Source organism: Dicentrarchus labrax, unplaced genomic scaffold (genome assembly GCF_905237075.1).
Source record: "Dicentrarchus labrax unplaced genomic scaffold, dlabrax2021, whole genome shotgun sequence".
NCBI lineage: Eukaryota > Metazoa > Chordata > Actinopteri > Moronidae > Dicentrarchus > Dicentrarchus labrax.
In genome coordinates, this window is record NW_026136706.1 from 23,535,232 (window position 1) to 23,555,511 (window position 20,280).

The window sequence follows — 20,280 nt, forward strand, 5'->3', positions numbered from 1 at the left end:
TGTACACAACACCGAAAACTGTGGATCCATTGCTCTTCCCTAAATTGCCCCTCATGTCTGCTCCCTGTCTTCTAAGCTCAGCAAAGCTGTTCATTAGTGATCTAGTAGATCATAGCAGTCACACTATTAGACCTTGCTGTTGACATAAGCTCCCAGGGTGAACTGGCACACAGTGTTCGATTCATTTATATGTACTCAATATGCTGCATCTTTTTATAATTAATGGCAAATGATGATTCTAGCTGCTCATTGTAAAAGAAGGAGATGCCATACCATTATCACACAGAAGAGATCGGGACTGGGGCTCGGATCTGCAGCCCTCATCCAAGCTCACCATATCATGGAGTTCTCTATAAATCGGAGAGGTCCAGAAGCCTGGATATAAGGGAACTTCCCTTATATCACACATGCCAATTTAAGATGTCTAAGCAAGGAGAGCAGTTCTCTTTTGGAAATTACTACTGCCTGCTGCTTTCATTACCTCTCTGATGCGATTTGCATCAATACACTATCTAGAGCGAAGCCTAGAACTCTAGCCTTACAGGGCCTGATGTTTCTCCTTGGATAGCAGAAGACCTAATGTTTTAAAGGTATATTTAAAAGCAAAAATGCATGGTCTGATTTTGAATTGATAGTCAACTAACAGAAAATCGTCTACGAGATGGAGCACGAAAGCAGTTGCAGTTATTAAAAGAATCCAGCAGAGAGCCTCTGACAAGTGTCAAATATGTGGGGCTGCTGTAACAACCAAAGGTGAGCCTAACTGAGAAGTAAATTTCTCTTCATTTAAACCAAACAGATACCAATGTGAAGGTGTAATACATGACTTAAATGCATATGTGACATCTGCCTTGGCTAGCCATGCGCCTCTACATGCTTCTTTAATCAACTGATGGCTTTGTAGATTATAGCATAAAATAAGGAAAAAGTGCCAGAGGATTTAAACTATTTATGCCTTAGTTTCACCTTTGCAAGAGCAGATAAATTAATAATTATGTTTATTTATTTTCCCTGAATATTTCCTGGTAGCTATACCTTAATGCTTGTTGAGAAGGCGATTTATGAATGGACCAATATGAACCTTTGTTATCCTTTCTTCAGTAAAGCATCGACTATGTCAGCTCTTCAAAGCAGATTGTAGGTTTTTGCAACCAAGTCAACCCAGCTAAGAACCCTGAACCAGCCCTATAACAGATAATCACTAACAGTGTTTAGATGCTTTCTTAGCTCCTTCCCCAGCTCAGGGACGTTTACTGGGGTTGAAGGCTGATCTCTCATGAGAGGCAGCACGTTCTTCCCTATGGTGATTGGGACTGCACTTCCCAGCATTCTCTGCTGTGACGTCATCGTCTCTACCTGCAGACAGCGAAGAGGGAAACAGGCCAACTGCGGACGAAAACTGGCCGGCCTGACGTGCCGACCCGAACCCTGGACCCTTGAACCCATGACGGCAAGCGACAACCGGATGTTGGACAGAACTGACAAGCAAGACAGGTGGAGCCGGCCGCTGCGCCTGGGACCCGCGCTCCCCTGGAAGGCAGCGCAGCGCCGGAGCCGGAGCCGGAACCGGAACCGGAGCCGCAGGAGCAATTCCCCCCCCTTCTGCGGACCCTCCAGAACCAGAGCAGCCGGACACAACGGCGGATGTTGTTCAAAGCAACACTCTCCCCAACAGCCGAGATCGCTGCTGAGACTTCACAATGCAATCGACCCGCCGTGATACTCACCGCAGACAGGACAAGTAGAAACAAACGACAAACCACAAGTAACGCACACAACATCCTGCAAACAGGCTTGTAGAGGAGCAGCAGAGATAGGCAGGCAGGCTAAAGCTGCTTAAATAAGGCGCCATGCATGATGTTTGCCAATTGGATGCTTGAGGAAATCAGGTGAGCTGTCAGCTGACTGTGTATGGTATCCAATGGGAAGCTTAGAGGAATCAGCTGATGTATGTTTATGCTCGTATGATATAGTATGAAATAACGCGATGCTCAATTTATGACTAGATCAAAGATATTTAATGATGAAATCAAATGTGCTGAATGCATTTCCTTCCTAATTAAACATTTGCAAAGTACATTTTTTACATTGTGTGTAGACTTCATGCTTGCAGTCTTCTTCTTTTGGGGTTTTAACAGCAATTGACAACCAGCCTAAACAGGGGCCGATAGTCCACTCTCCATGTCGGAGTCTTGTCCCTTCTACAACACCTGACTTGTACATAACATAATGTCTCTTATGAAATATGATTTGGTCTTTCTACCAGGCTCAGGGATCAAGCTGAACTGCTCAGTTTTCTGTGGGACTAACGTGGAACATCACTGTCATCCTAGCTGGCATTTAAATGGAATCCCTTTCAACAATACTGATGGATACAGTCAAACCACCACCATGTAAGCTAAGCTAATCTAAGCAGAACTGCACTCATTTAAGAAAAAAAAAAATACACTGCATACCAACTGAATGTGTGCAAGGGAGCACTAAATAAGCACTAATTAGCACTAAATAACATTGCTTTAAAAAGTACAATACAATATACAATATAAAGCAGGTCTTCTGCATTTCTTCATGCTTTTATCACATTTCCAGCTACTTCAGAGCAACACATTAGGATTAGGATTATGATCAAGATTATGATTAAGATGGCTATCATGCTTAGTTTAATTATTACGCCAGAAAAGTGGTAAATATAAATCTTACTTTGTTTAACCCATAACACTACTGAACGTCACATTCTGTGCTATTCTCTAGTCACAACCTGTCTGGGTCTGTATGTCTATCTGTCTGAATGTCATGAACAAAAGAAACTGGTTTATGGTGCTAGACAAAAAGTCAGAGGATTCACTTTTGTTATTACAAGGTACCTGTGATGAATGTGAGTGTCAGTAGTTGTTGAGACTTTTTACTTTGAATCAACTGACTCTGACTTCTTTAAGAAAAAGACAAGACATTGCCAGACTCAGAAGGACACATAATCTAGGACTGCACTATTCCTTTTGGCAAAATATGGTGTTCGATATTTTACTGGATAAGTGGAGAAATTTGACAAATGTTTGGGGCACTCAAGGAAAAGTAATATAGATATAATATCCTCAGCAGACCATGAATGTAAAAATTTCATGGACATCAATCTAATACTTCTGTCTGGACAAGAGTGGTAGACCGACTGACTGAGTTTGCTCTCCCTACAGCTGCTGGTGTGGCTAAAAACCACTGCAACTATAAAATCTTTTACATTTAAATATTTACATTGTGTGCACTTCCTTGCCCTGGTTGGCTGCTGCCGTGAACCACCTTCCTCTCTGTAATCAATGATAATGATAACTGTCTCCTTTTCATTTTTAAACCAAACTCTGTGTCCTTTGTTAGAAAGCCTTCAAAGAATACCATCTCCACTGCCGTCCTGAGCATTGAGAAAGTGTCAGCTAAAGATTTCCAGACTGAATTCAAATGCATCGGCAAGGGCTCATTTGAAATCAGTTCTTCAACTTTAACTCTGAAGCGGAGAGGTCAGTGACCGGATCGACTGTTGTCCATGACTAATATTACATCAGGCTTTGTCTACACGGGCAATACATGTTAGGTTGCAATCATTCATTGTTGTTGTATTTTTTAATCGAATCTAATTAAAATTTTCTTAAAACTTTAACTGTGTGTTTGTTTTCCAGAGTCAATAATTCCACTTGTCATTAAAGGAGTGTGTATGGTGATCTTCTGTGTACTTGCCACTGTGTTGGTCAAGTACTTTGCTATCGACCTCGCGCTCTTATTCAGATCCTACTTCCCACACAGGAGTCACTATGACGGTAAGGAAGACAGGATTTATGTCCGTACGTCTCCTTATTTCACTGCTCAAATAACTCTCTGAAAACACTGTTGTTTTTACATTTCTGCTTGTGTACAGATGAAACAAACAAGGTACAACTTGGTAGTTTAGTGTTTAGTTTAGTAGTAGTATTAGTTGGCTTTCGAGGTGCTTGTACAGAGGCAAGTTTGAAAATGAAAATCATTTTGGGGTTTGGAGTTAGAAAGAAGTAGCCTACTCCTCATCTATGCTTGTGGCTGGCAGCTAAAACCAACCAGTTTCAGCTTGGTCAGTGTAATTTCTAGACACGCCCATTTGGTGTAATGTTCTGATGTGCTGTTGAAGTCAGGTGATGCAGTACAAAGAATGACAGTCAGAATATGGTAGGAGGTTAGGTTGGGGTGCGTGGGTCAAACAAACACATGACTTTCACCCAGTAGACTGCTGCTCGTGTCCTGTGTGGAACCAAAAGTCAACAATGACTTCTTTTCGTTCGTACTTATTATAACCTGATTCGCATAGTTTTCTTAAACATAACCAAATAGTTTTTGTGACAAAATCAAAACCAAACTGCGACCATTTAAAGTCATACAATCCTGAATGTTTCCCAGCAAGCCTTATTTTAAAAGTCTAACCGGATTGCATATTTATGATTGGTAACTAACCGTGGAGTCCTGCATATGTAAAACTGAAGCTAGAGGGTACCTACAGCGTACAGAGTGTATGGCCACTGGCTAAGCTGCTGTATTTGAGGAGTTGGGAGTGAGAACGAATTTCCGACCAAACTGACTTTTGCATTATGGGTAATGTAAGCACCAGGTTTTGACAGGGAAGTGTACTCTTTGTAATGCACAGACATGACAGTCTGTCTTATCATTTAACTGATTAACTATTAATAAAAATATAAAATGATTTCTTAATTATTGATGGAAATTTGTTTATTTCTGTCTTTAGTATAGCTAATACTTCATAAATTACAACTGAGTGGGAGGAACATGCTTCTCCTTCTGCATGCAAACAATCCCACAGAAATGTTGATGTACAAAAGAGGTTCATGTGACTCCGTTCGTTTATACTTGTACAGATTTTGGCTTGCAATTTTGGTAGCAAATAAAAGTAAAACATCTACAGGCATTATAAGTGACAGCAGTCTGGGTGGCTATGATTCAGAGAGTTTGGTCAACCAAAGAAGAATTTGTGTTTTGGAGATAAGATAAACAAACTGTGTTTTTCCGGGAACTCTTTGCTCTGCACTCCCAAGTAGGTTCAGTTGGGGGGGTTTCAGCACTCCAATATTATGTGTGACAGCTTATATTTAGCTTTATTAGTCACACATTCATGTTTTATAAGCAGGGTGCGGTGACAAAGTTGCATTGGGTCATAATGATCTCATGTAGGTCTGTCCTGTGGTGGGATTTAACCAAGTGCATTTATTCAAATACAAATTCGAGGTACTACTCTTCTGTCACTTTGGTCACGGCAGTGATCACTATTTTCACTAGTTTTAGAAACGAGACAATCAATTGATTACTTCAGAAAATAATCAGGTCATTAATCCATAATTAAGATAATAATTAGTTGCAGTCCTATACAGAATAGTTCAAAATAAACCCCACCTCAACCAACTACAACAGTAAAATGCGGCTTTTATGTTAATGCAGGGTCATAATGATCTACTGATATATCATAACAGTCACTTTGTACTTTAAATACATGATTCTGATTATACGTACAGAGGAGTGTCTGTGTCCATGAATGGCATGAATTTGCTTGTATTTCCCAGATGGGAAGGTGTACGATGCCTACGTGGTCTATCAAATGCAGAGCCTGAACATGGACAATGAGGAGACACTCTGTCAGTTCGTCACAAAGAATTTGCCCTCCGTCCTCGAGGAAAAGTGTGGCTACCGACTCTTTATCCACGGAAGGGATGACATACCTGGGGAAGGTCAGAATATTATTTTATTGTTATTTTACATTTCTTTTTGATTTAGATAAAAACATCTAAATCAAAGTAAATAACCACCATGGGGAACCTCTCTGGAAGGGGTCTTTACAGTCCCTGGGGATGTTTTTGTTGCGGTAGAAGCCTGAGGAACCATTTTTCACTTTGTTTGACCCCACAGACCATATGGAGCTGGTGGAGGGCCGCATGCAGCAGAGCAGGAGGCTGATGGTCATCCTCAACCCGGGATCAGGATCAGGATCAGGATCAGGGTCCAAGATCACAGACCAACGTCCTACATCGCCCCAAAACTCAGTAATAGGAGGGTTTGACTGGCAGGTAAATCTACAGATAAAAATGCAACAATTTGATTTTCTTTTGTTGTATATATTTATTGGTGGCTGATGGTGAGGTGAAGCTCCTGCTCGCAGAGGTGAGAGGATAATGGCTGAGATCCAGGCAGAGTGGAGCTGAAGGTGGAAGCAGTGCAGCTAAGGAAGAAGGAGCGGTCAGGTTAGCTGAAGTGTAGGTGGTGATCCTGAGGCGTGGGAAACAATGTTAAGTACATCAACACAAAGGAAGAAACGTATCTTCAATTTCATTACTTGGCAAGAGAGTTGCTACCAAACATGTTGAAACAATGATCTGGCGGAGAGTGGATGAAGAACCAGGGTTAATATACTGCAGGATTGATGAGTTGATGGCTGGCAGGTTTGAGCAGTCAGACAACAATTATCTGTACACAATTGACCAAAAAGTAATTGTTGCACCAAAAAATTAAATATTTTAAAGATGAGGAGAAAATCAAGTGTTAGAGAACCGTTTGATATCTTGACATAAGATGAAGTTGTATTTCTAGAAATTAAGGCAAAAACAAACTTTTATGTTATGGATTTATGTTATTGAGCCAAAGAATTATTTAATTCTACCCTCGGTTATACTAAACCTTTCAGAACACAAAGTTTTAATACGAAAAAGTATTTGTACAACTAAACATCCAGTGTGTTCATTCATTCAGGGGTTAAAAAATGTTACTGATTATTTTCTAGGTGGGGCTCCACCATGCGCTGATCCAGAGGGAAATGAATGTGATTCTGATACAGCTGGGAGACACTGGGCCAGAAGGATACACACACCTCCCCCCTGGCTTGCAGCACCTGATTCGCAAGAGCGCCCCCCCTTAGGTGGCCAGAGGGTTCGCGGGGCGCTGCCGCATGGAACTCACGCTTCTGGAAGAGAGTTCGATACCTGATGCCTGCCACACCTGCCAAGAAATGTACAAAGTCTGCTATTATTTAAAATCCTTATGGACTTTGGTTACATGAAAGATACGCAGCATGTGCCGAAAAAGGAAACGCACACACCAGTCCCATCACAGCCTTTTTACAGATGTGTGGGGAAAATCACAGTCATCAGTTATATGCACATGTCAAAATGATGCAGATACAGTCGTGTGTTTACTGTAGCTTCAAGGATCTGTTCAGTCCTCACATCCTTATTACCCCACACTGTATAAAATACAGAAATAGATATTCACACAGGATAAATAAAAAATATTTAAAAACATTTTTTTTTAAATATTAAAACGAATCACGTTTTATTGAACAAAAAGTAACCCTGGGAGAGCACTGGAAGGATTTCAAACATTTGACCTTCATATTAAGAGATTTCGTCAATTAAAAAAAAACGATTCAACATTTTAATTGTCATCAACTAGCTGAGTTTGTATTATTTTCTCTTGTAACAGGTTCTCCAACAAGAGCTTATAATATGTTCAACTGGTGTAAAGGCTCTAGACTATCAGTAGGTCAGCCTAACAGTCCTAGGGTCCTCCGGTTTTCCAGTTCAGCTCAGGTAGAACATTCTTGAAATTTCATGACCGCTGTCCAGGGTGCAGGTCCCAGGACGTACAGAGATGGCTATATCAGGCAGGATTTCCAATGCGAACAATGAATGGATTCAGGCTGTCGTATTCTCTCTTCATCTCATCAGCTCAGTGCTAAGAGCAGACTACTGCTGTCTCCAAATCCAACCTGAATGTAAACTTTATTTATCTGTTACTGTTCTCTCTCTTATTTTGAAATGTGTTTGTCAGGAGGTGCAGCATCCATTGGAAGCTGCTCCCATGTGTCTAGTTCTCTTGCCATCACTGGGGAACACTTTTAATCAAAATGCTAAACACACCTGGGAACACACACACACACACACACACACACACACACACACACACACACACACACAAACACACACACACACACACACACTATTATACACTAATGAACTCCAGTCAGTCTGGGCCTCAGCTCACCTCTTTTGTGAGAACTTTGCAAACATGGAGGCAGTGAGAGCGATAGGAAGAGAGAGAAAGAACAGGACGATAAAAAAAAGGGGACCAGTTGTTTTCATCTGGGATAATGTTACCGTACGGTCCCTGCACTCCTCTGGTCCAAGACTGGTTCACCAACCACAATGTGCTGTACGAACTGTAATTCTACTTTTGCAAGAAAGCTATTTGAAAAGGGACTGTTTGATTTAGTTTTGTTTCATTTTAAGTGAGATGTTGAACTCCAAGTGTTGACACAATGAGCCAGATTCTGCATCACGCATTTGGCAAAAACTGTAATATCCACAATATTACACTTACTTGATGAGATGAAGGTCTGGGTTTCCGTTGGAGCAGGGAGAATGTTTAAATGGATGAGTGAAGTGCATGCAACTGTGAAGTGTGGCTTGTAACAGAAATAAAAAAATCATTGGATGCATGCTTCAAAACCACTGTATGTGGATTCAGATGTATCAAAGATAAATGAATCTGTAATTAAAACAAACTGAAAACCAATTTCTTCCCAGCGTCCTCAACTCAGTCACAATCCTGTGTCTGCTTCTATCTGATTCTGGACCTGTGGTAAACACCCTTTTCCCCAGCTCAATTCATATAACAATTATTTTCTCCAATAGGATTTACCTTTTGGAGCATATTCTTGACTTACTATTGAACGTCTAACTGTAGTTACAGCATTGATCCAGTAGAGGGAGACACATTTCTTTGCTACTGTGTGTTCCCCATAAGAGAAGTGTTTTAATATGATGCAGTAGTTCTGTTAACAGCTTTCATTGTAGCATTGACTTCCTTAAAAAGATATGAAAACATACACACATTGTTGATATTCCTTTTTTAACAAATTGGTCCAGAGGATGAATGATTCCCCTCTTATGTTATTTCTTCAGCATAGCTTTTTCACCAGTGGCAACATCTGCATTAGTCAGGGTACTGCTGCTGTGTATGATAGCTCATTGAAAAGGTTCTGCTACACTGAATGGAACTCAGCTTCAATTCATATTTGAACTCAGAAACATTACACTATTGTGGCACATTAGTAAAGCATTGGATTGAAATGTCTAAAAGGTGGTATTAGAAATCAATAGTTTTATTTCCAAATCTTCAGACATTTTTTCAAATACATGTCTTATTTAATTGATCTTAAGCCTATCACTTAATCTAAACTGTGGCCATAACAGATCATTAAATGAAGTGTTCATTTCAATTCTTTAAATTAAAAGGACCGGTGTGTAGGATTTAGTTGCATCTAGCGGTGAACTGGCAGATTGCAACTAACTGAACACCACTGCTGTTGTCTGTATTGTATTTGTCGACCTGGGAATGAAAACAGGCTGTAAAGTGTGTAGAAACTGCCCTATCTAGAGCCAGTGCTGGTTTGTCCATTATGGGCTACTGTAGACACATGGTGGTTCAGCAGATTCTAAGGTAACAAAAACACAAAGAGTCCTATATTCAGGTGATTATACACTAATGAAAACATACCTATGAATATAAGATCTTCCTGAATGTTAAACACTGGACCTTTAATGTATTCAGTTTGACAGTATCTGACACCTGACTGTAGTGGCAGCTGAGGTGGCCAGGAGTTTTTAAGGGTGGCACCTGCCATGCACCCCCTCGAGTTCCACCCCTGCTATAGTAGTGTGTATGATATAGTTGTAGGTTACATACAGTGCATGCACACACACACACACACACACACACACACACACACACACACACACACACATCGCGGACCGATCCAGCTTGTGTCCGGTGGGTGGAGACAGTCTTGCAGGTACAAGATGGACACACTCTCTACCCTGCTGTACCTTCAACTCACACACAAATGCAGCAAGCAGCTGAATGTGGTGTTTTCCGACTACAGCTTATTCAAGCTTCTTCCTGCAGCTTTCGGGACGGGTTTTTAGTGTGCGATGGAGGACTAATTCAGGACGGAATGGATGTCTTGTAAAAGTAAGTAGTGATATTTCCGACTTATTGCCACAAAGTGAGACGTAGCGACGGAGTCAAAATGAATTGGATATGAATAAAATAAAACGGAATTAACACAAAGACCCGTAAAGATATAATAAAACTGTATTGATGTTATTGGGTAAAACAAATGATGCAGGGACAATGACTTTAGGAATTGTTCAGTGGGTGAATTAAAAACCTTTGAGGACTGTGTGCAAAGTAATTGGTTGAAAATGTGGCATAATTGAGTTTAATGAAACAATCCTGACTGAACAGGTTCAGCTTGCTTTCCTCTTCCCAAACACACACACACACACACACACACACACACACACACACACACACACACACACACACACTCACTCTGTTCTTTTTACTTATATGCAAAGTGGTTGTTCTGACTGTTGGAACAGAGCAAGGTATTTACCTTTGGACAGCTACATGTCATTATGTCATAGTTAATGGTCCCTCAACACAGCTGATCCTGAAACTCAGTTCCAGGTGAGTGTGGGTTGTCTGTTTCTGTGATGATGGGAAAGCTGAACTGTGACTTCAGTCAATGACCCAAACAAACTACTTTCAAAAGGTTCATTTTACTTTCAGAATTATGTGATTGAATTGTTCTTCCCTTTAAGCAACACATTTCTGCCAAGTCAGATTGGAGTAATACATACTGGGTCAATCCAAGGTTCTTGCAGTGCTGTGGCTGTTGAGCTGTGGTGATGTAGATACTTTGTTATTAATCATTTCTTCATTAACACCTCAGCACTTGGAAACATGTGTCTCAGATAATGGAACATTTAAAGATAAATGTGCTCTTTGTGTGAAGATTTCCCTGGTTTGTGACCCTTTAAAGTCTGTCTGAACCACTGCTATTTAGGTAGAATTCAAACAGGAAAGTTTCCCCGATCATGTCACCGCCTGTAACCATCAAGCTAGAGGGAGGCTGACCTCCAAATACATAAATGATATGTCTAATAATTTGGACTTAAAGTCCCTAAAAGGAACTTTTATTTTGTGTTGATTCTAGCACCCCCTGTGGACAAAAGCGGTAGTGTTTCTGCTGCCTTGTTTCATTGATTTCGATGGGTAATAATTGGACCATTTATCAAATAGGTGCTTTCATTTAGATATTTTAAGTACATTTTGAGGCTAAAAACCTCTATTTTAAACTGAGGTATAATGTTGAGGATTTTACCTTGTAGTTGCGTGAGGTTAAAATGTGTGACAAACAGCATTATGATGAAGTACTGTAGGGCTGCAGAGATGCCGTGGCCTACAGATCTTATCAATATTCTTTTTCATCATGATTTGTACAGTTTTTTCTGTAGCAAAAATGATCATTCCCACACTAATCATGAGTCATATCGTAATCTCAATATCTGTCAGAATAATTGCAATATGATGTTTTTACTATATTGTGCAGCCCTTATGTGGAAATAGCCAGTCTTGTGTCCTTATGTAGCTCAGAGGAATCAGTTTTTACCTTAGACTGTTTCATAATTTCTCCTTTTTGTATGTTTCAGTGGGAGATCTGAGTAGTCTGAATTAGGCTCTTAGTATTTCACCATACCAGCAGTAGAAGGTAGAAAGTGGGAGTCCAGCAATGGAAACATGCAACATTCTTTATCTGTGTGCTAGTGCTAGTGTCTTGAAATTGTCAAAATCCTGTATGCATTGATGTGTGTTCCGATGTTAGTCTGTGTTGTGCATTTGCATCCATGCATGCTCTGCATATGTCCCCATATGCACTTTTACCCCCTGTGCCTGCTGCAGCAAGCTTTAGACATGACTGTGGGCCACTGGATGGGACGTGTGTGTGTGTGTGTGTGTAAATGGGCATGTGTCAGCAGAAGCAGAACAGCGGCACACTCCCATTGAAAAAGAAGGGGGATGGGGGGGGGGGGGGGGTTTGCTGGGTGACGTTTGGCCCGGCAGCTGGGAGCTGCTCCGTTCTTTTGTTTGTTTCTGACCCCACTGACCCGGCACTCGCCCCAGTGTCACACACACACTCACACACACCTGCACACAGTCAGACACATGGCCGTACATACGTACACACACACACACAATCATGAAACAGCATGTATGCAAATGTGAATATTTGCGAACACACACCACAGACACACGCACACATGCACGCATGTTCAAAAGGCCAGGCCCTGTGGGGATGATCTATCATGACTTAATCAGGGAGCTGTGAGTTTGTGTGTGTGTGTGTGTGTGTGTGTGTGTGGGACATTTCACATAAAGGCAAATGTGGAATTACATGACCGTTCCATTGCTTTCCCATAATCACGTCAAAGTACCTCCGTGATTGTCTGAAAATTCCCAGAATTTCCCTGACACACCTACTGAAGCCGCATTTCGCTTCAGCAACCCCAGCGATGTCAGGAATACTGAAACAGTTTTTAACTAAAAATACAGTTTACAGTTCTTTTTCATCATTACTCTAAAACTGTTAGAGGGAAGCAGAAAAACGTAGGTCATAGCAGTGTTTTCTGCTTCTGAAAGTATTTATTTTACTCTTTGGCATATTCAATCTAAGATGTCTGCTGAAATGATTAGTTGATTGTTGCAGTCAAATCACACATTTTGCAGCTTCCCTCTCAGTTTTAAATGATTGTAAATTAGATATATTTGGGTTTTGGACTTCACTATTTTCTGACATTTTACAGATGAATCGTTTAATTAGACCAGAATAATCAATGATGAAATGTATCCTAAGTTGCGGTCCTACGTCCCTCCTACAATTCCAAAGATGTTGACCAGGTTGCTGTGGAAATTTTATTGGCCTGAGTTATGTGGTAAATCTCAGCAATGTGTCTTGCTTTGTATAGCTGCTGAATCACTCCATCTCCATTACACCAAACACGAGCCTGCGTGAACAGCAGGTGGTGTGTGCTTGTGTGTGTGCGCACATGTTTTCATGCTGCCTCCTTGCCTCCTTAAGTGACCCAGAGGGCACTGGGCCTAAGGCCAACCTTTTGTGCCTTCAAAGTCCTTGGTGACCCTGTCCCATCCCCCTCTACACGCACACGCACACACACACACACACACACACACACACACACACACACCATGTGGTCTGGTCTGGTTTGTTTGGCTTCCCTCTCCATAGGTAGGAGCATGTGCGGGGGCTGTTAGTACAGCATTATGCCTGTAAAGTGTGTGTGGATGATACCAGCTGGACTACCTCTTCCTCTCTGGAGTAATCCATGCTGCCTGGACTGGTGTTTACCCAGTGAGCCGAAGGGTGGATCATTTCAGTCAGTGTGAAAGTGGTTGCACTTACTTACTGGACTAGAATTATTTCCTGGTGGGGATTTCTATGAATGTGTGTTTTAGGGTGGAGTTTATATAACAGATGTGTTGATGTAATTCCCAAAGTTCTGCTTATGATGACATTGGTGTTAAATGAGCTCTGAGCCACACTGATCAGTGGGCAGACATGAGTTTCATTTGAAAAATATACACATTAAAAGCCTAGATAGTACGTAGGGGTGTGAGAAAATATTGAAAAATATTGTATCATGATATTTTGTTTTGTGATTGTATTTAAACCCCCAGCTGCTAGATTGCTGAGGGCTTTTTATTGGGATTTTTGAAGGGATACACTTATAATAGTGAAAAACACCATTGCCTTTTATAATGTGTCATAGAGAACATATATTTTCATATAGAGGTGAGCATTAGGCACTCATATAGTAAGCATTTCTAATGCTATTGCATAAACAAAAACGGGTCAGAAATCAATTATCAACTATGAGCTTAGAGAGAAAAGTGTTAGGTCATGTTTGATGTTTTAGTTACTGTATATATATCACTGTTTTTTCATGTGGTGCACAGGAATGAGTAGGAACAGTTTCTCCTGTAATGAAATGAAAGGCACATCGGTATATGTATGTAAATATATAGTGCCATCTTCTTCTCTCAGTCACTCCCTCTTCTCTTTTTGGTTAAACAAACACTATGATTTATATAGTTTATTATTTGTTTTTATTAATTATGTCCTATATTTTTTAAATAACACTAATACAGTAGAATTCATATCTTAGATAAGCAAATGTACACAGTATGAGAACCATCAATTTTTATACCAAAGTATACATTCATCTATTTTAATATAGCCAGACTACTTTCTCAAATTAAATAAAATCAAAGTTAAAAGTGGGATTTTTCCCCTGCAGCAACACAAAGGGAAATGGAAATTACAATTTTGCTGCAGAACTCATAATAAAAGGTAAGGTAAATAAAGGTACAAACACAACTTAGGTCTTTTTAGATCATGTGGGTTTCAGATTGATGAAAAGTGTATTAAAAAAATCATACTTTAGGTACTCCTATGCATCAGTCAAACAGAAAGACTTAAATTGACTCAGAAGTGAAATAACAGGCTTTAATTTCCTCATTCTGTCGGATTTGGTGGCACTTCCATATGTTTCCTCTTTTGTTTGAGGTAGAAATGGCACCCAGGTCAAACAAAACTACTCTGATTTATCTTGTGTAAACAGTAGCTACACTGCACAGCGCTGTGCCGTGCTGTGCTGGAGAGGCTTGGTAAGGTGCAGGCAGGCGGCGGGGAGCAGGACACCTGTTCATCCTGCGACTACAAGCAGATGGCCCACAAGGCTCCTGCTCCCTGAGGGGAAAACCTGTCAGCTGAGCCCCAATTAAGGAGTCACTGCTAGTCAGAGAGGAGCAGGGGTGGGGGTGGTTGATAGAGAGTAGAGAGCAAAATCAGCCTGATAATATAATGACTAATGTTAACTAATTGGATTTTAGAACTGCAATACAGATACTGTTTGGTTTGTTAATATCCCAGGTGTCCTTTTACTTTGCTGTGACTTAGTGCCCTCCACGCACTGGAATGATCCAAAGTACATAGATTTATGACAGCGTAAGGAAGTACTTTTGCTATGAAGCTTCCCTGAAGCTAAGCACTTTATATTTGTAGGTTCTTATTAGTTTATTAGAATTTTAATGGTATTTGTTCAATTCTTTTTTCTTTTCTTTTTTTTCTTTCTTGTAAATGCTTGTGAGTAAACTTGTGTGAGAAACCTATGATATTAACCAAGTCTGCATGATGAGCTAACATGTATGTTAAATCAAATAAAAGCTGCCAAAATAAATCTGCAGTATATATATACCTTGTCTAGAGCCCGACTGCTATATTGGTTGGCCAATATTATCTATCTACACTTATTGCACACATATTGGTATAGTCTTTTTCAGGCATTTAATGCAAAATACTTTTTACAGTACTGATGTTTAGCTATTTATTTTATTTTCATTCATTCTTTATTTTGACAGTGTAGCCTATATGTTAAATAATTGTTAATAATAAGACAATTATTTATATTGGCCACTATATCAGTGATCTGTGAATTTTTCCTCTCTAAATTAGCCTCACAAAACACATCAGTCTGGTTCTAAAATAAAGAAAACATACATCATATGCTCTCATAACACTGCATATTCTACTAAATGTTGAGTGGTTGGTGTGTGTTTTTGTGTATTCAGGGTTACTGTTAGCAAAGAAGTTTCATGCTGATAAGCCTGAAATAATCTTAATTCAATGGAGAGTCGCAGTGTTCCATGCCATTTTTACACAGTTTCTGAGACATTTCCACCCCATAAGAATATTTAATCAGAAATTAAATGTTGGACGTTACCTGCACAAAATCAACTATCAGGCTACAAAAAGATTTGCCTCCAATTTAACACTTCTGCTGGCTACAGTAGTGGTGATAACTATCAATCATGTTTCAGGCGTGTTTGATAAACTAACCCATGACAGGTTTTGTCATCTGGAAGCCAAGGAGATAAATTTGCATATACATGCTAGTGACATTTACTGCAGTAACTTTATATGAGTGCTCACCCCTGATCAGATTAATGTTGTGGTTTTACACTAAAATGGGAACTACACCCAGCAGATTTACATGTTCTGGTCTGGGCTTTCCATGAGAGGTGGGCTTTGCTACTTTTAGTGTTGTGTATGAGGATTTGTTGATTTGGTGGTTTGAATTCATGATTTGTTCAGGCAAACATTAACTAAGCATGCAAAGGCCGACGTCACGCTTCTCTCGAATTTTAGCAAGACGGGCAACAAGCCAACGGTGCTGGTTGCCAAAGTTGAAAAAATCAGTTGGTGTAATGGAATGATAAAAGGTCCTGCTCCTGTGTTTGAGTAATAAAACTGATACCAAAAAAATTTACCTAGAATTGTTTGCTTGGTTCTGTGCCACACGCACACACACACACACACACACACACACACACACACACACACACACACACACACACACACGTTTGTGTGTGTATGTGCGTGTGGATTTCAGAGACACTCTTCGATCTTTCACAGTTTAAAAAACACATTTCAAGATATGGGATTATAAAAAGTTACAGTTGTCAGAGTTCAGGAAAATTAGTGCATGTTGGCTAAGAGAGTGGATATATGCTGTGTCTAATGACTAATGGAAAGCAGTTGTGTAGGCAGGAGACTGCAGGTGATGGGCTGGGGCAGGAAACACTCCCGCCAGGCTTCACTTTGTTAACCAAACATGGATTTTTAGGCTTCGGGTTGAAGATGCTACATTTCCTATAGGCCATGATTTCTAAATGGCCATTCTCACAAATCACCTTTCATTAAGACTGTTGCCACTGTTGAATCACCTTCTTGACTACATTGTCTGCTGGCAATGTTTACATTTTCTTGTGTTTATTTCAAACTGGAAACATAGCACACATCATTCCCTGTGAGACAGGAAGAAGCTAGAACTGGAAACTGCATAAAGTTGAATGAGTTTTAATTTTGAGACCAAAACACTACTTTTTTCAATACCATATTTTGATGAAAATAAATTTGTTTCCTGCAAAACACCTTTTTTCATTTGACACATAAAAGCAATTGCAGAATATTCAAAGTATTAAAAAAAATATGATCAACTAATGAAACTAGGAAAACATTACACTTACGTGCAACTAATTTGCAAGAGCAAATACATCAGAGGGAAACATAATACCAACCAAATTAACCAAATGCCAACCGTTTTCTATCAACAGTATAATGAAAATAATAAGTTCTAAAAAATGTAATTCTGGACAAATCCGTAAAGGTTCACTGACAATGTATTACATTTGTTTTGTGCCAAAACAGGCAATTTTGCAATACTATTCACTCGTAGTGACTACAGTCAGCAGTGACAGTGATATAAGATTTTCTTTAACATTTAACCCAAATCACAATCTTTCCTTGTCTTAACCAAATGCAGTTTGGACGTCTCCCCTTAAGTAAAGTAAAGTAGTAAAAAGTTATTTGTATTAGCTGTATGATTGTTGTTTTTTTCGGGCATTAGTATTGTATGCATAATTGGACAAGGATTCAATTTCTTCTTGACAGGTTGTTTTGGTATTTATTCACACCTGGTCTGTACAGTACTCTTCTCTACTGAAGGGTAAATTAGGTTTTGTTCCATTGGCAGTGTTGGGGGAAAATAATAAACCTACTCCTTTCTGAAGGTAAATGGCCTGGTAACTGGAACTGTTTAAGTCCAACCTGATAGGCAGCAAGTCTTTGTTTCTGACCTCATCTGAGCCTAAAAGTAATACCCCTCCTCACAAGCTCAGGCCTTTGAAAAGGCGGCGCCATTTTTTCAGGGCCGTGTCCAAACAATAAAGCCCTACACTTACTTTTTTCCTGCTGTTCTGTCTTTTCCTACTCCTTTCCCTTTCTGCCTCTTGTTAGTTTGAAGGCTTTTTCTTCACAGCTTCCTTCCCCACCTGCTAACTTTCCGTCAGACACACACGCGCACACACACACACACACACACACACACACACACACACACACACACACACACACACACAGTCATACTCCTAACACTCATTTTGGGAGCACACACTACTTTTAACATAATTCGTCTCATTGTCTGAGTCAAGCCAATCCCCCACCGATGAAACAAAGAGGTTGCAGGCGGCAGCCGTCCCCAGTGGGCCAGGTGTTCCGCAGGGCTCAATTCTGGGTCCTGGGTTTTTTTTCACTCACTCTTTCTCCTCATGTATCTGTATTTGTGTGTGTGTGTGTGTGTGTGTGTGTGTGTGTGTGTGTGTGTGTGTGTGTGTGCGTGTGCACACGTTCTTGTGATGGCCCTGAGCATGTTGTGTGTGTGTGTGCAGCTGCCCGCCGAGGGCCCTCCTTTGTGTCCCCCTCCCCACCATTGTCAACTCACGCCTTCTCGTCCATTCATGGCTCGAGCCAGCGGATGGGCTAGTGGTGGGGTGTGTGTGTGTGTGTGTGTGTGTGTGTGTGTGTGAGGGGGTTGGGTGGGGGGATAAAGGGGGTGGAGATATCCTAGCTTATCTTAGTGTCCCTTTTTATTGGTGGAGAGGTGGGTGATTTGTGTGTGTACCGAATGAGCTTTGGTGAAGACAGGAAAGTGAGACGTGTGTGTTTGTGAGATTTCTGCGTTGGTATTGGTCAGTAGGCAGACTCTGTGTGAGGAGGGGATGGTAGATGCTTACACTCCATCTGTTGTCAGTCACACCGCTGAACCTGCAGCTTCAGGACACTGCACTCTGCTTCTCAACCAAAAAGGAGAACTTGAAGGCTGATCTCTTAGGATTGCTGCTAAACTCGACCAGGAAACCAATTTTGCTCAGCTCCACTTGGATTGACAGCTTTACTTTCTCCAGCTCACTAGTGGATACTGAAATTTGAATTATTATTTTTTTTCTTGCTTTAAAAGGGAATTTTTATTTTACCACCACATTATTGGGAAATTCCCCCTGACGTTTTTGTGACTTTGTGCCTTGCTACTGAAATGACCAAAGGTAGCATATCAGGAGAGAAGATTGATTGAAGATTGTAGGAGTTGCACTTTCTGTTTTGCAGCCTTGCTGTTTCTCCTGGAGCTGTGTGGTAAGTGTTTTTGTTTTCTTCTGTTTTTGCATGTTAAAGAATGTGTGAAAACATTGTTATCATGCTTTGTCATGGCTTTTGATCGTCATTATAAATAATCGTTAATCGTGAAATCTCTGTGACCATACTACCCAAGAATATATTGTTACTCAACTCACAGTGATGAGTTTAAGAGCAGTAACAGCCAATATGTTCAGATGTGACCAGAATCCTCAAATATGATGTAATGCTGCACCTCGAGAAGTAAAGTTTGTTATTGTGATGATTGTGTTCTTTTGTCTCTAGCTCAAATCTTATAAGTTAAAAGTTGCAAATAGCTTACTAACACAACACTAAAATAATAATTTAAGTAATTTATAGACAGACAATGCCTAATAAAATAATGGGCTTTTTTTAGCCATGCTAGCATCTAGGTCAGTCCACTATTTTGGTTCAGAATGAAATGTCTCCTATCCCAACAAATATTGGATGGGTTGCCATGAGTGTGGTTTTTAGGAATATATTGTTCACTGGAAGGTTTTAGTGCATACACAGTATAAAGAGTGTTCACAAGTGAAATTGAGACAGAGTGAGAGGTTTTCTGTGGTTTTCAGCCAGGGCTCCTTGGGGCATTCCTTTGGGTTTCCCCTTCAGCATAAGGAATAGTTTAATTTCACTCTAGTTTATTTCATCCAAAGTTAATAATTTCTGTATATAATGATGAGAGAGGAACCAATGATGATCAATGATCCTGTTCTCACCCCTATATCCCCACATATGATGGCCTGTGACATGTAGGTTTAGTTACCAACAGGGAGGCAGAACCAGACATAACCAACTGAGAGTCTGCACAACTCAGAGGTGAAAGTGAGTGCTACCCACAACCCCCTACCAAAAAGGTCACATGACAGACAGTGGTGATATGTATCACTGAGGATGAATCTGGACACCACCAGTTGCAGGAGAGAAGTAGGGGAGGGTGGAGGAGGATTCTTTCAGGGAGGTCCCCTGTGGCTTCAGCAGGCATCTGTTGCCCCCGTTGCCCATATATACCCCCACCCCCACCCTCTACACCCCCTTTGTCCCCATCCCAGCCGGTCACTGGTGTGGCAGACCGGCTCACTGCCGGGCTCAGCCAGCAAATGGCAGCCATGCGGCAGCCCTGAGGGACTGGTCAGGGTCTGGCCTCGGGGGAGCTCATCCCTACATACACCCCCAAGGGGGCTAACCCTGGATCATGACACATACAGAGATACACACAGGGCAGAGGCAGTGCAGGCAGGCTGGGTCACTGAGGTGGAGGCTGCAGCATCTGTTCACTATGGAAGGAC

The 20,280-nt window shown here is 40.7% G+C and overlaps 1 protein-coding gene and 1 pseudogene across 2 annotated transcripts in view; both read left to right on the forward strand.

Annotated features, from left to right (window-relative positions):
• LOC127365827 (uncharacterized) overlaps window positions 1-8,589 on the forward strand; it is a 31,872-nt pseudogene extending 23,283 nt beyond the window's left edge.
• A 1,219-nt stretch (window positions 8,590-9,808) lies between these two features.
• The window catches only part of LOC127366076 (endoribonuclease ZC3H12A-like), a 28,443-nt gene continuing 17,971 nt past the window's right edge, over window positions 9,809-20,280 (forward strand). The window contains exon 1 of one of the 2 annotated variants that reach the window (XM_051404787.1): window positions 9,809-10,047. The gene's annotated coding sequence lies outside the window, so the exon portion shown is untranslated. Of the gene's footprint in view, window positions 10,048-18,468; window positions 18,971-20,280 lie in introns of those variants that run through there. The other variant, XM_051404788.1, reaches the window with a different exon arrangement.